The sequence below is a fragment of the Canis lupus genome, chromosome 38 (genome assembly GCF_003254725.2).
Source record: "Canis lupus dingo isolate Sandy chromosome 38, ASM325472v2, whole genome shotgun sequence".
NCBI lineage: Eukaryota > Metazoa > Chordata > Mammalia > Carnivora > Canidae > Canis > Canis lupus.
Window position 1 is genome coordinate 24,441,317 of NC_064280.1, and position 12,022 is coordinate 24,453,338.

At 45.0% G+C, this 12,022-nt stretch overlaps 1 protein-coding gene and 1 non-coding gene across 2 annotated transcripts in view; one reads left to right on the top strand and one right to left on the bottom strand.

The window, feature by feature from the left end:
• DISP1 (dispatched RND transporter family member 1) overlaps positions 1–12,022 on the bottom strand; it is a 140,615-nt gene that overhangs the window by 79,772 nt on the left and 48,821 nt on the right. The gene's annotated exons all lie outside the window — the stretch shown is intronic.
• On the top strand, positions 7,528–7,632 carry LOC112643285 (U6 spliceosomal RNA). The gene has a single exon (XR_003125757.1). It is a non-coding gene; the product is annotated as a U6 spliceosomal RNA (small nuclear RNA).

Sequence of the window (12,022 nt, forward strand, 5' to 3'; positions counted from 1 at the left end):
TTGTGGTATTTTTTTTATTGAGAAATGGGATATTTGCAAAGTATCTCCTTACAAGATACTTAATTACAAAGGAAAAAATAGTAACTTTACAGAGAAAAAAAAAAAAAAAAAAAAAACACCCTGGGCAGACACGTTACCTAAGCAATCAAAGTGTCACCAGTCATCAGACTCTGACTTCACACACTCCCTGATGTGATGTCCTGATAAGTGCAGGCTTCTCATTTGGGGTATTTCTGCCCCAAATGCAGAACCTCAATCTAATCATGAGAAAACATCAGATAGACCCAAATTGAGAAATGTTTATATATATGCAAACATATATATATATATATATATATATATATATATATATATATATAGTGCTCTTCAAAATCGCCAAGGACGTGGAAGATAAACACTGAAGAGCTATCATCACACACAGACCCTGGGAAAACATGGCAATTCAGTGCAATGAGGGGTCCTAGATCAGATTCTGGGCCACAAGAAGGATATAAATAGGAAAACTAGCAGAATTTAAATAAGGCTTATAGATCAGTTAGTCATATTATGCCAATGCTCATTCCCTTGTGTCAATAACTGTGCTATAGTTACGTGGGATAACAGGAAGAAATGCTGGGTGAAGGGTCAAGGGGAACTCTAAGCTTTTTTTTTTTTAACATTTTATTTATTCTAGAGCGTGTATGTGAGGACAGTGAGGGGGCAGAGGGAGAGTCTCCAGCAGACTGCCCCCTGAGCACAGAACCTGACGCTGGGACCCATCCCTGGACCCTGAGAGCAGGACCCGAGCCATCCATGCACCCCTCCAAGTTTCTTGAGGGTTTAAAATTATTTCAGAATAAAAACTTGGAAAAAAGGCGCACATGAATGAACCAGAGTTCATTTATATTTTTAAACAGCTCAAGGAATTCTGATGCAGGTACCTGGGAGGAGTTTGGAAGCCCCAACCAGCAACCAGGATCTAGAGAAAAGAATGCGAGAGGAAACATTAAGGACGCCGAAGGACAGGCACTTTCCCGGGCATCTCGTGCGCAGGACTTGGCAGCGGCGCGGTTGCTGCCCCGAACCTCTCACCTTACAGGGCGTGACTGGCCTCGCCGCTGTGCACGTGCGTTTTGCATTTGTCTACTTATAAGCAAAGTCAGCACAGCGTCCAGGTTCGCTGCATGAGCACAGAACTGCGTCCCACACAGCCCGTGTCCAGAGCCCTGGCCGGTGTCCGGGATGCTCGTGCAAGCACACGCCCAAGTTCAGATGTAGGATGAACAGACCTGTGCGCCTGGGGCCGTGTGACTGTGTCGTGTGACTGCTGCACGTCCGTCTCTGAGCACCAAATGTGTGCCCTTTATTTTGGAAAATGTGTAAAGTGGAAAAATAAGGTTTCTACGCAGCACTTGGAGCATGTGTACTTCCTGGGTTTCTGGGGCACTGTGTTTAAGTCCTTTAAATTACTTTCCAAAGATAAATGTTTACGCTTGGAATTACTGAGCCAGAGGGTGTGGACTTCCTTGCGGTGCTTTAACTGCACCCCAAACAGCCCTCTGCACCCTTCAACCCAACAAGTACTGGGCCTCCTCATTTTTAAAAAACAAAAAATGTAGGTTGAAAATACATGAATTTATCCTCCTGCCTTATTTTAACTGGTATTTCTTTAGTTAATGGTACTATCTCGCAGATCCTTTGCTGCAAGGACACACACATCTTCCCTAAAAGCTGCTCCAGCCGTAATCTGGCCTCTCGCAGTACAATCCTTACACATGACAGACTTCAACGTTCTTTCTGGAAAATTCCTTTGAAAAATTAATCTTGGGGATCCCCGGGTGGCTCAGCGGTTTGGCGCCTGTCTTCGGTCCAGGGCGCGATCCTGGAGTCCCGGGATCGAGTCCCACGTCGGGCTCCCTGCATGGAGCCTGCTTCTCCCTCTTCCTGTGTCTCTGCCTCTCTCTCTCTCTGTCTATCATGAATAAATAAATAAATAAATCTTTGAAACAAAAAAGAAAAATTAATCTTTTTTATCTTCTCTGATAGGACTCTTAATTTCTCTACTCATGAATTTCCAAATATCTATACCGATACCCTACGCTGATATTTAACATCCCGTCGATCGTTGCCCTCACCGTTATTTCTGGTGGGTTTGGCCTGTCACAGGGACACAAGGAATGTATGTAATCCCACCATAAAATGTTGTCTTTGTTCTGACAAATTCCATGGAAAAGCAAGTCAGACAAATGGGAAATGCCCTAAAAGTGGAACACATAGGAGGTTTTAAAACTAGAACAAAGGAAACATACAGAGACTATTTCTCTCCATTCACTAAGTTACAAAGAGAAAAATCTGGCCCCGTTGCATTAACCTGCACATTTGCAAGATTTCTCCTGCCCCGTCTGGAAAAAGACACTTTTAAATGTAATACAGATGAGACAAGATCCCACCAGACTTGAATCCCTTCTGCCACTGTACTGGAGTTCCTCCAAATATTGCCACCCTATACTGGCAAGAGCAAATGCTCCTTTCTGGTGCAGGAGATTGGAATGGCCCTCCAGGAGTAAGGAAAAATTCACATGCTGGCAAGGAGGAATTGAAGTTAGAAGCCAAATCTTAAAAGATGAAAAAAAAAAAAATCACTGAAAAATAACATGATTGTATTTATTTGCAAAGTACATTTTATCTTAAATGATTTCCAATGTACAAATATCTTATTCTTGATTATCTCCCGACATGAACATGTGGTAGAGACCATATGGAAAAATTAAGAAAAGCTCAAAGCACTCCATGTTAGTCTCAGAAGAAAGTCAGACGATCCCTTTTACGCTCATGTAGTGTTTCCTTTAAAGATGTGTCAAGGCTCTAATTCTAGGGGCACCCGGGCGGCTCAGCGGTGGAGCGTCTGCCTTCGGCTCAGGGCGTGACCCCAGGTCCTGGGATCGAGTCCCCCATCGGGCTCCCTGCATGGAACCTGCTTCTCCCTCTGCCTGTGTCTCTGCCTCTCTCTCTCTGTGTGTGTATCTCATGAATAAATAAATAAAAATCTTAAAAAAAAAAAAAAGAATTTGGTCTTCTGATCAATTTGTATTTTTACGAATTTATATTTCATGGATATCAATCTCATCATTTTTGATGAAATTACAATATTACCAGTTTGCTTTCTGTCTTCTTCTCTTGTTGATGTTTTATGCCCTAAAAACAATGACCTTATGTTGAAAAATATTCTTAATGATCTGCAGGGGAAAATTCAGACAATTCTATTTACAGAAATTTAAAATGTTATTATATACGGATATTCCTTATATAATTTCCGAAATTGGTTTAGCAGTCATTCAAGTCATCATATGGTATCACATGAGGTCACCTAATACAGGATGCATTTCACTCAGTTCCTCATTATAACCTCAGCAGCACAGCAACTCTCACTTCTCAACAACCAGTACCACACAAGCTCGTGCATGGCCCATGTGCATGAAATGTGCTTGTCTGTGGCAAAAGTACTTGACACATTTTACATGGCAAAGGAAATGAGAAGTAAGGTGTTATCACTGAGGTCCTAAACAACTAAGCCAGGTGTCTTACTGCCAGAGAATGAACTATCATTTAAGATATTAAAAATTCTGCTTTTAAAACAAATGTTATACTAACAAGCATAACTATAAAACTAATGGTCTGCAAACATCCATCCCTGAGTGAGCCAATTTCAGTTAGAGGTGTAACGTTCGGGGCCCTCATCTATTACAGGGCAAAGCTTTTGCTCAGGAGAGAAGAAAAAACAAAACACCAAGATGCCAAATCAAGATACATTAATTAAAATGCTGCTTTTATTTATACCCCAAAAAGCTAGTATTTACACTTTGTTTCCTTACATATAAAATCTCAATTGCTGGTTAATTCTAAACGACAGAAATCAGCTTTTCTGAAATTAATTTTTTAAGGTACAGAAGCTCCCTTAAAGATCTTTTAAAGAATTAGGGGCACCTGGGTGGCTCAGTCCGTGAAGCGCCTGCCTTTGGCTCAGGTCATGATCTCAGGTCCTGGGATGGAGCCCCGCATTGGGTGCCCTGTTCTGCGGGGAACCTGCTTCTCCCTCTCCCTCAGCACCTCCCCCCTCCACTAGTCCTCTCTCTTACTCTGTCTCTAAAATAAAGGAAAAGAAGGGAAATGAGTGGGAAAAATTCGAGAGGGAGACAAACCCTGAGAGACTCCTAACTCTGGGAAACACAAAGGGTTGCGGAGGGGAAGGAGGGTGGGGAGATGGAGTGACTGGGTGACAGGCAGTGAGGCGGGCACGTGATGTGCCGGGTGGCACATAGGTGTTATACTATATGTTGGCAAATTGAATTTAAATTAAAAAATGTAAAAAATTAAAAAAATGCAAAAAATAAAATAAAATCTTAAAAAAATAAAATCAAAATACCTTTTTAAAAACTGAAAAGAACACTTTAAGGTTTTGCTTTCAAAAGTAAGTAAACTTATAAAAAGTGTAACATTGTATTACTACATGACTTTAGGGTTTATGGAAATGCTTTGCCATGAAGTGGTGCAGGTGCTCCTTACGAGCCCCACATCTCCCCACCTAGGGCATCTGTGCTTGAATATCCTGTGACTTGGGGTAAAGCTACCCAGAGAGCAGAGCTCCTCCCCTGAAGACCTTCCCTTATGAACCCACAGGTCTGAAAGCTTAACCAAAGCCCCAGAGCCCCTTGGGCCAACCAAAGCATCAAATGTAAGGACTCCTGGTTAGACATGAATCAAAAGCATCAACCAAAAAATGTCAAGTTAAAAAATAAATGAATAAAGGCAAACTAACGTACTGAACTAAGTTCTGTTCAGAACAAAATGCTACTCTGACTTGCACGTCGAGAGGAAAGCCTGCCGACGCCCCCACGGACGGGGTGTGGCGTAACCTCTCCAGGGGAAACACAGTCATAGGTATTGATATTTTAGTACAGCTTCCAAAATACCCTCTAAGCCAGAAATCCCGCAGCCACAATTGACTCCACGACTAAAGCTCCTAATACAAACAAGCCTATTTGCAGCACATTCTCTGTTTATCGAAGGAAGAGCAAGACTAGGGAATGGGAACCAGCTGGATAAAGGTCGGTTCCTATAGCAGAATTTTATGTCCACTGTTTACTTAAAATGCTTCTCTTTGCGCTCCTCTAGTTTTCTAGGCTGCCGTGAAGTCCTTGGTCCTTCCTTTACCTGCCAGTGTCGGAAGGAGCGGATTCTCAGCGTCCTCTAAATGTGATTGTGAGGAAGGAGACCTGCTTCCGGGGGAAGCAGGGTCTGCAGCCTCCTCTCGGCAGCCCCTGGGGGGGATCGTGGGAGGGAGAGGCAGCACCCCAGAAGACGCGTCCACCCACCACCCACCCACCCAGGACACAGCACAGGGTGCTCAGGGCATTGAACCTTCGGCAGCTGTTCAAGCCACGAATGCAGGGAAAACGCGCTGAACGTTCCCTGTTCCTGGGCGGGGGGAGCAGGAAGGGGCGTCGCTGTCACCTGCTAACACTGCTCCTGCCCAGGGAAGCCGCGTGCAAGACCTTAAGTTCCCTGGAATTCACTATTTGAGGCTTTAGCTTTGTGTTTGCCTAACAGTGTAAACAGGAATGCGCGGAGCAAAGCCTCTATCACAGTGAAAGGCGTGACCTCAGGGTGAACAGCTACTGGCAGAAAAGGCTCACAGAGGACTAAAGTCCTGTTCCAATTGCACAGATGTTTAAAAAATGACTCACCGTGTGTGTGGATGCAGCTTCCACCTCTCGACTCTCGTCTTCTTTTAAAGTCATCTAAACTCTGATTATTCGGATGACTCCAGGCCCTTCAGCAGATCAATCTGTAAGATGTCCCAACAGTGTCCCATTGTTTACAGCTGTTTCTGAACCATCCTTCGAGAATGTCTTTGGTTCACCCTGATTTTAAGGGACTCTGGTCTACCAGACAGTGTCTTTGGCTGCTTCCTCATTGCCTCATTGACCCAGCAGGGCCTTCAGGGCTGCACACGTGGCTCGTAGCTTTGCATCTTCGTCTTCAGCGCCGTCTAGCTCCCCCTGCACCCCACTTTTCTTTATAATTGTTCCATCTTGCATAATTGATTTTGTTCTTCTGCAGCATAAGTCAACTAGCCCTTCGGTTATGGGCTTGTACGTCAGCTGCTGTGGCTCCTGCAGGCCGCGCCGGCTCCTGGCAAAGCACCCCCGTCAATGGGAGGTGCTGCATCAGGTCTTGGCTACACTCTCATGGTCTTTTAAAGCTAATTTTGTGCTCCTCTAAAGAAAAAATAAAAGCCTGCTACAAGATCAACTGATTATACCACAGAGACCTTAGCCAAGAAAAGCGTTAGTATTTTTTCTCCATCCCAAATACAGTCAAATTGTTACCAATATTTTTCCTCAAGTTTTAAGATTGACTACTTTTTAAGCTTTATGTGAATAATGGCTTTGTTAGTGCTATTTGAAACCTATGACTAACAAAGTTCCAGTAAATATTTACATCCAAAAATATTTTTCTTTTATTAGTACCTGTAAGTTAAAACAAACAAACAGGGGCGCCCGGGTGGCTCAGGTGGTAAAGCGTCTGCCCTCTGCTCAGGTCATGATCTCGGGGTCCTGGGATCGAGCCCCACGTTGGGCTCCCTGCTCTGCGGGGAGTCTGCTTCTCCCTCTCCCTCTGCTTGAACTTGCTCTCTCTCTCGCTCTCTCCAGAAAATAAATTCTTTAAAAAAATAAATAATAAAAAAAAAAGCAAAACAAACACCACCACCTTGGGGCATGAGGCACCCCCTCTGTTGGAAAATTACAAGGGTACCTGCACATATTTGGAGTTATTGAAGGCTCAGAGCCTTAGAAGTCAAAAAAATTTGCAAAATGGAAAGAGTTTATGTCGTTCTCTTATTAAATAAAAAAATGTAACTACACTAAGTAATTCATTTCTTGACAAAAGGAAGGTCTGGTCTTTATTAATTTATGGGCATGAGAATTGATTAGCCTTGGTTTCACATGAAAACAACATTCAGGGCAGCCCGGGTGGCTCAGCGGTTCAGCTCCTGCCTTTGGCCCAGGGCCAGACCCTGGAGACTCGGGATCGAGTCCCGCATCGGGCTCCCTGCGTGGAGCCTGCTTCTCCCTCTGCCTGTGTCTCTGCCTCTCTGTCTCTCTCTGTGTCTCTCATGAATAAATAAGTAAAATCTTTAAAAAAAGAAAATTCATCTTTCATTGGTAAATACACTAATTTAATCAGTTTACTGCTAAATGTAAAAGATTATGAAGTGAAGTATGCGGAAATGTTTAAAATTATGTGAATGACGAATATAAGCATTTGAAAAATTTGATCTTAGGGAAAGCACATCTGAAAATTATCCTCAAGATGTTCCTTTCTGTGTGTTATTACTGAAGAATTTCAGTGCAATTGAAGGCATCCAAACAGACCAACTGGTAGCCAAGTAATCCGTGTTTTCCTTCTATGGGAAATCCTACTGCCTGACCTCGCTGTTACAAGTTCATTAAAAAAACAAACAAAAAACCACTACCAACGACATCGGTGCTTGCTTCAGCAGCTCATACGCTAAAATTGGAACAATATGGAAAAGATCACGTGGCCCTGCGCACAGATGACACACGAATTCATGAAGCATCGCGGTTATTTATTTATTTTTGAGCAAGAGAGCGCGCGGGTGTGCACAGGAGCTGCGGGGCCAGGCTGGCACGGAGAGGAGGGAGGGAATCTCACGAGGGCTCCCTGCCCAGGCCCACGCGGGGCTCAGGCTCGTCACCCCGAGCCCAGGACCGGAGCTGACATCAACCGACTGAGCCCCCCAGGGGCCTCGAGGAGCCCAGATTGCTTTAAAAAATCATAAATAACAAAGCTACAGATTGATTTGAATTTTTAATTAGGCCTTTTGAATAACAAAAGCAATAGATGCTTCTTGAAACAAATCAAACAGTATAAGGACGAACAAGGGACACGGTGTCCAGACCCCACTCTGCGCTCCAGGACACGGCAAAGGCCAGAGCCTGGCTCTGCACCCGCATCCACGTCCGGGAGCTTCTCACTTTCCTGGCCTTTGTCCCCAGAATCCTGGCGCCACCGCCCGGCAGAGATGCAAGGACAGGGCCCAGACGCCACACAACGGCCTCCACCCTCCATCGTCTCCCCGCCCTCACCGACCTGGGCCTCCCCTGCAGCCGCTTCGGCACCAAACACCCCGAGAGCGCGAGGCAGGGCAGGAGCACCGCTCTCTAAATGCATCCGGACGGGGGAAGGCTGCCCTCCGCGCCCCCGACCCCAACGTGTTGAACGTGCGGCCCAGGTAAGTCTGCACCGCAAGATGCCAACTCGCTACAACTTGCTGCGAAGCCTGGTTACAAGGGAGACACCTGGACAGAGGGCCGGATAGCCCAGGCTCTCTCTCCAGTGTCGACATGAAAGGCCAGTGTGACCCCGAGAAGCTACATCATTACTTGGAGACCCATTTCCGCCTCTAAATAATGAGTCGCTTCAACTAGATAACTCTGGTCCTTTCACACCGAAATCAAGGATCCTACACTGTTCAGCGAACGCTGGCCTTACGACACCCCAGAGAGCACAATTCACTAAAAGAACCTCTATGTAACTCCCACAAAGGGTTTGCTCACAAACTAACAGTGCAAACAATATTAAATAAAAAATATTTTAACCGCTCAAGAAAGCAAACCATGGGGACGCCTGGGTGGCTCAGCGGTTGAGCATCTGCCTTCAGCCCAGGTCATGACCCCGGGGTCCCGGGATTGAGTCCAACATCGAGCTCCCTACACGGAGCCTGCTTCTCCCTCTGCCTGGGTCTCTGCCTCTCTCTCTCTCTCTCTCTCTCTGTCTCTTATGAATAAATAAATAAAATCTTAAAAAAAAAAAAAAGAATGCAAACTGTGTATGTACTTCTATAAGAACATTATAATTACCTATTTATGACTTATATGCCAATCATAACTACAATGGTCATTTTATTGAAGCAGCATGACTAAAAATCTCACATTATTTTATGTTTGGCTCAGTTCGAATGGTTACAGATCTTGAAAATACTAAAATTAATTTTAAAACAATGTGGTAAGTGTTGAATGGCTATTAGGAACCTGGCTCTATTTCCACCTCAGCCATTCAGTTTCCAGGTTAAGTTGCTTCACTTACAAAATTAAAAAATACCCCCAGAGCTGTAGGGTTGACTCACTCATTAAATGGGTCTTCATCAAGCGTGTGCAGTGTGCCGGGCAGACACTGCACTGTTCCAGGTCTACAGCTGTGGGGAGGACACCAGGCCCCCCACCGCTGGGACAGCACACGGCACACACCTACAGTTCTGCACACTGCATTCTTTTCTTTTTTTTTTTTTTTTTTTTAGCTTTTATTTATTTATTCATGGGAGATACACAGAGAGAGGCAGAGACACAGGCAGGGGGAGAAGCAGGCTCCCTGCAGGGAGCCCAAGCAGGAATCGATCCCGGGACCCTGGGGTCACCTGAGTTGAAGGCAGACGCTCGCCCGCTGAGCCCCCCAGGGGCCCCTCCACACTGTTTTCTAATTCAAACTGGCCCTCTCTAGAATTGGACTTGACTCAGTTAAATTTAATATATTTCTGTTAAAAGATTCATGTGTCATTTTTTACCAATATTCCGCTGTGTTGTTTTTGTTGTTGTTTGAGAGGGCGCAAGTACACGAGTGGGGGGTGGGGGCTGAGACAGTCCTGGGCAGGCTCCACGCCCAGCACCAAGCCCCCCGACCCCCGGGCTCAGCCTCACAAACCCGAGATCACGACCTGAGCCAGAATCAAGAGCCTCGTGCCCAAACGACTGAGCCACCAGCTGCCCGTTTGCGATTCTTGAAAACTGAAAAGAAAGTAAGTGTCTAGTTCAATTGGCGGAGAGACTTGGCTCGCTGCAAAGTTACAGGAAAGGGTGACCCAAGTTACTTCACATCCACGCATATCCTTTAGCTCATGAAATGAAAACGTACCTGCAGCTTCATGTGCTTGAGGTTTGTCTCACTCAGAAACACACGAAACAGAGGAAGTGCAACCCAGCCCCAGGCACCTCTCAGGCCCCGTCCTCCTGTGAGGGAAGGGGGTGAAGCCAAAGCCGCGGCTCACAGAGCGGAGGGCGTGCCTGAGAGCGAGGGCGCCAACAGCCTGGAGAGACCCCCGCTGCCCCTCTGCTCCCCCGACTTTAACCTCCTCCAAGTATCCCTGAAACAACAATTTTTGGGATTTCAGCTTTGTAAATTTACACAGACACAGAAATCCAGGGGCGCCGGGGGGCTCAGCAGACTGAACGTCCGACTCCTGGTTTCCACTCAGGTTGTGATCTCAGGGTCGTGAGATCGAGTCCTGCGACAGGCTCCCCATTCCGCGTGGAGCCGCCTTCTCCCCTTCTGCCTCCCCCCGGCTCGCATGCACGCTCTTTCTCGCTCTCTCAAATTAAGAAAACAAACCCAAGAAACCTTACTTCCAAAATCTAATCTTAGAAAACACTCTGTAAAGTACTTAATTTTTCTTTAAATAAGGAGACTTTAACATAAGTCTTTAAGTGTCTTGACTTTTGTTAGTTTTAAAAGATGCAGACTCCTGGCACTCCCTCTGTTTAAGCAGGAGGACAAAGTGTTTCTGTAAAGGGTCACAGAGACCCTGTTGGAAGAAAACTTCTTTAAAACAAAAAATAATCAATTCCCAGCCAGCTGTAGGAAGAACCTTCCCAAACACAAAGCTAACCCCCTTGTTTCCTTCCTGGTTTCTGCTAGGATGACTCACTAGAAATCACGTCGCGTGCTGTCCTGAAGTTACAATGCATATGAGAGGTTTAATATCCTTCAGGTAAACAGAAAAAGCAAACACAGAAAAGGATAAAGGAGTTTTTCAAACAAGTTTCTAGGGATAAAGTAAGAGTCCGCGAGCAAGGAGTTGTTGGTTTTAATTATATCAAGAGAAAAATAGACATTTCCTGAGGTTTAGAAAAAAAATCCACTTTGAGAGAGAACATGATTAACGGCTGTCCTAAACTGTAAATCTACAACCTTCGAGGGCATAGGTGAATGAAACCCTACTGTTTTCCCCCAGATTACTCATGGTTAATACAACTGGCAAGGAGTCTGAAGGTTGTCAGGAATTTCTAATCACTTGCTCCCAAGTTATCTTCAAGCATTCTTTCTCATAGCAGCTTAATAACAAGCAGCAGGGACATGGAAATTCCTTCTGTCTGACAGCGGGGGTGTAAGAACAGAATTCAGATGAAGAACTTCTTTCACGTCGCCAGAGCTTACAAATGTGAAAAATGTGCCAGACTCTGCAAGCTACAATTTCTGTAATTAGAAAAATGGAAACCTTTTCAATGGTGCTGCCCAAACCTGAGGTGTTTTTTTTTTTTTTCAGACAAATGAACAGTAATTTTATTTTTATGTATGACTTTCTCTTACTGGAAAATGACTATTCCTATTGATTAATTTCTCTGGATTTTAGCTTTAAATGGCAAAAAACAAGAGCACTTGAGGTGCCTGGGTGGTGCAGCCAGTTAAGTGTCCAACTGCTGGTTTCAGCTCAGGTCATGATCTCTGGGTGATGAGACACAGCCCCGTGCTGCGCGCGGCCCACGGCTCACGGTCGACTGCACATTCTATTTCCCTCTCCCCCTGCCCCTCCCACTTGTGCTCACTCTAACTAAATAAGTCTTAAAGATAAAAATAAACAAATTAAAAAAAAAAAACAGGAATCATCACATGGATATATATGAACCCATTATATGGAATCCTATCTTATCTGGTTTGAAAATAAAATAGGAAGATAAGGGGATCCCTGGGTGGCGCAGCGGTTTAGCGCCTTCCTTTGGCCCAGGGCACGATCCTAGAGTCCCGGGATCGAGTCCTGCGTCGGGCTCCTGGCATGGAGCCTGCTTCTCCCTCTGCCTGTGTCTCTGCCTCTCTCTCTCTCTCTCTCTGTCTATCATAAATAAATAAATAAATCTAAAAAAAATAGGAGGATATTAGAGAGGAAAGAACTACACGTTCAACAAAATTT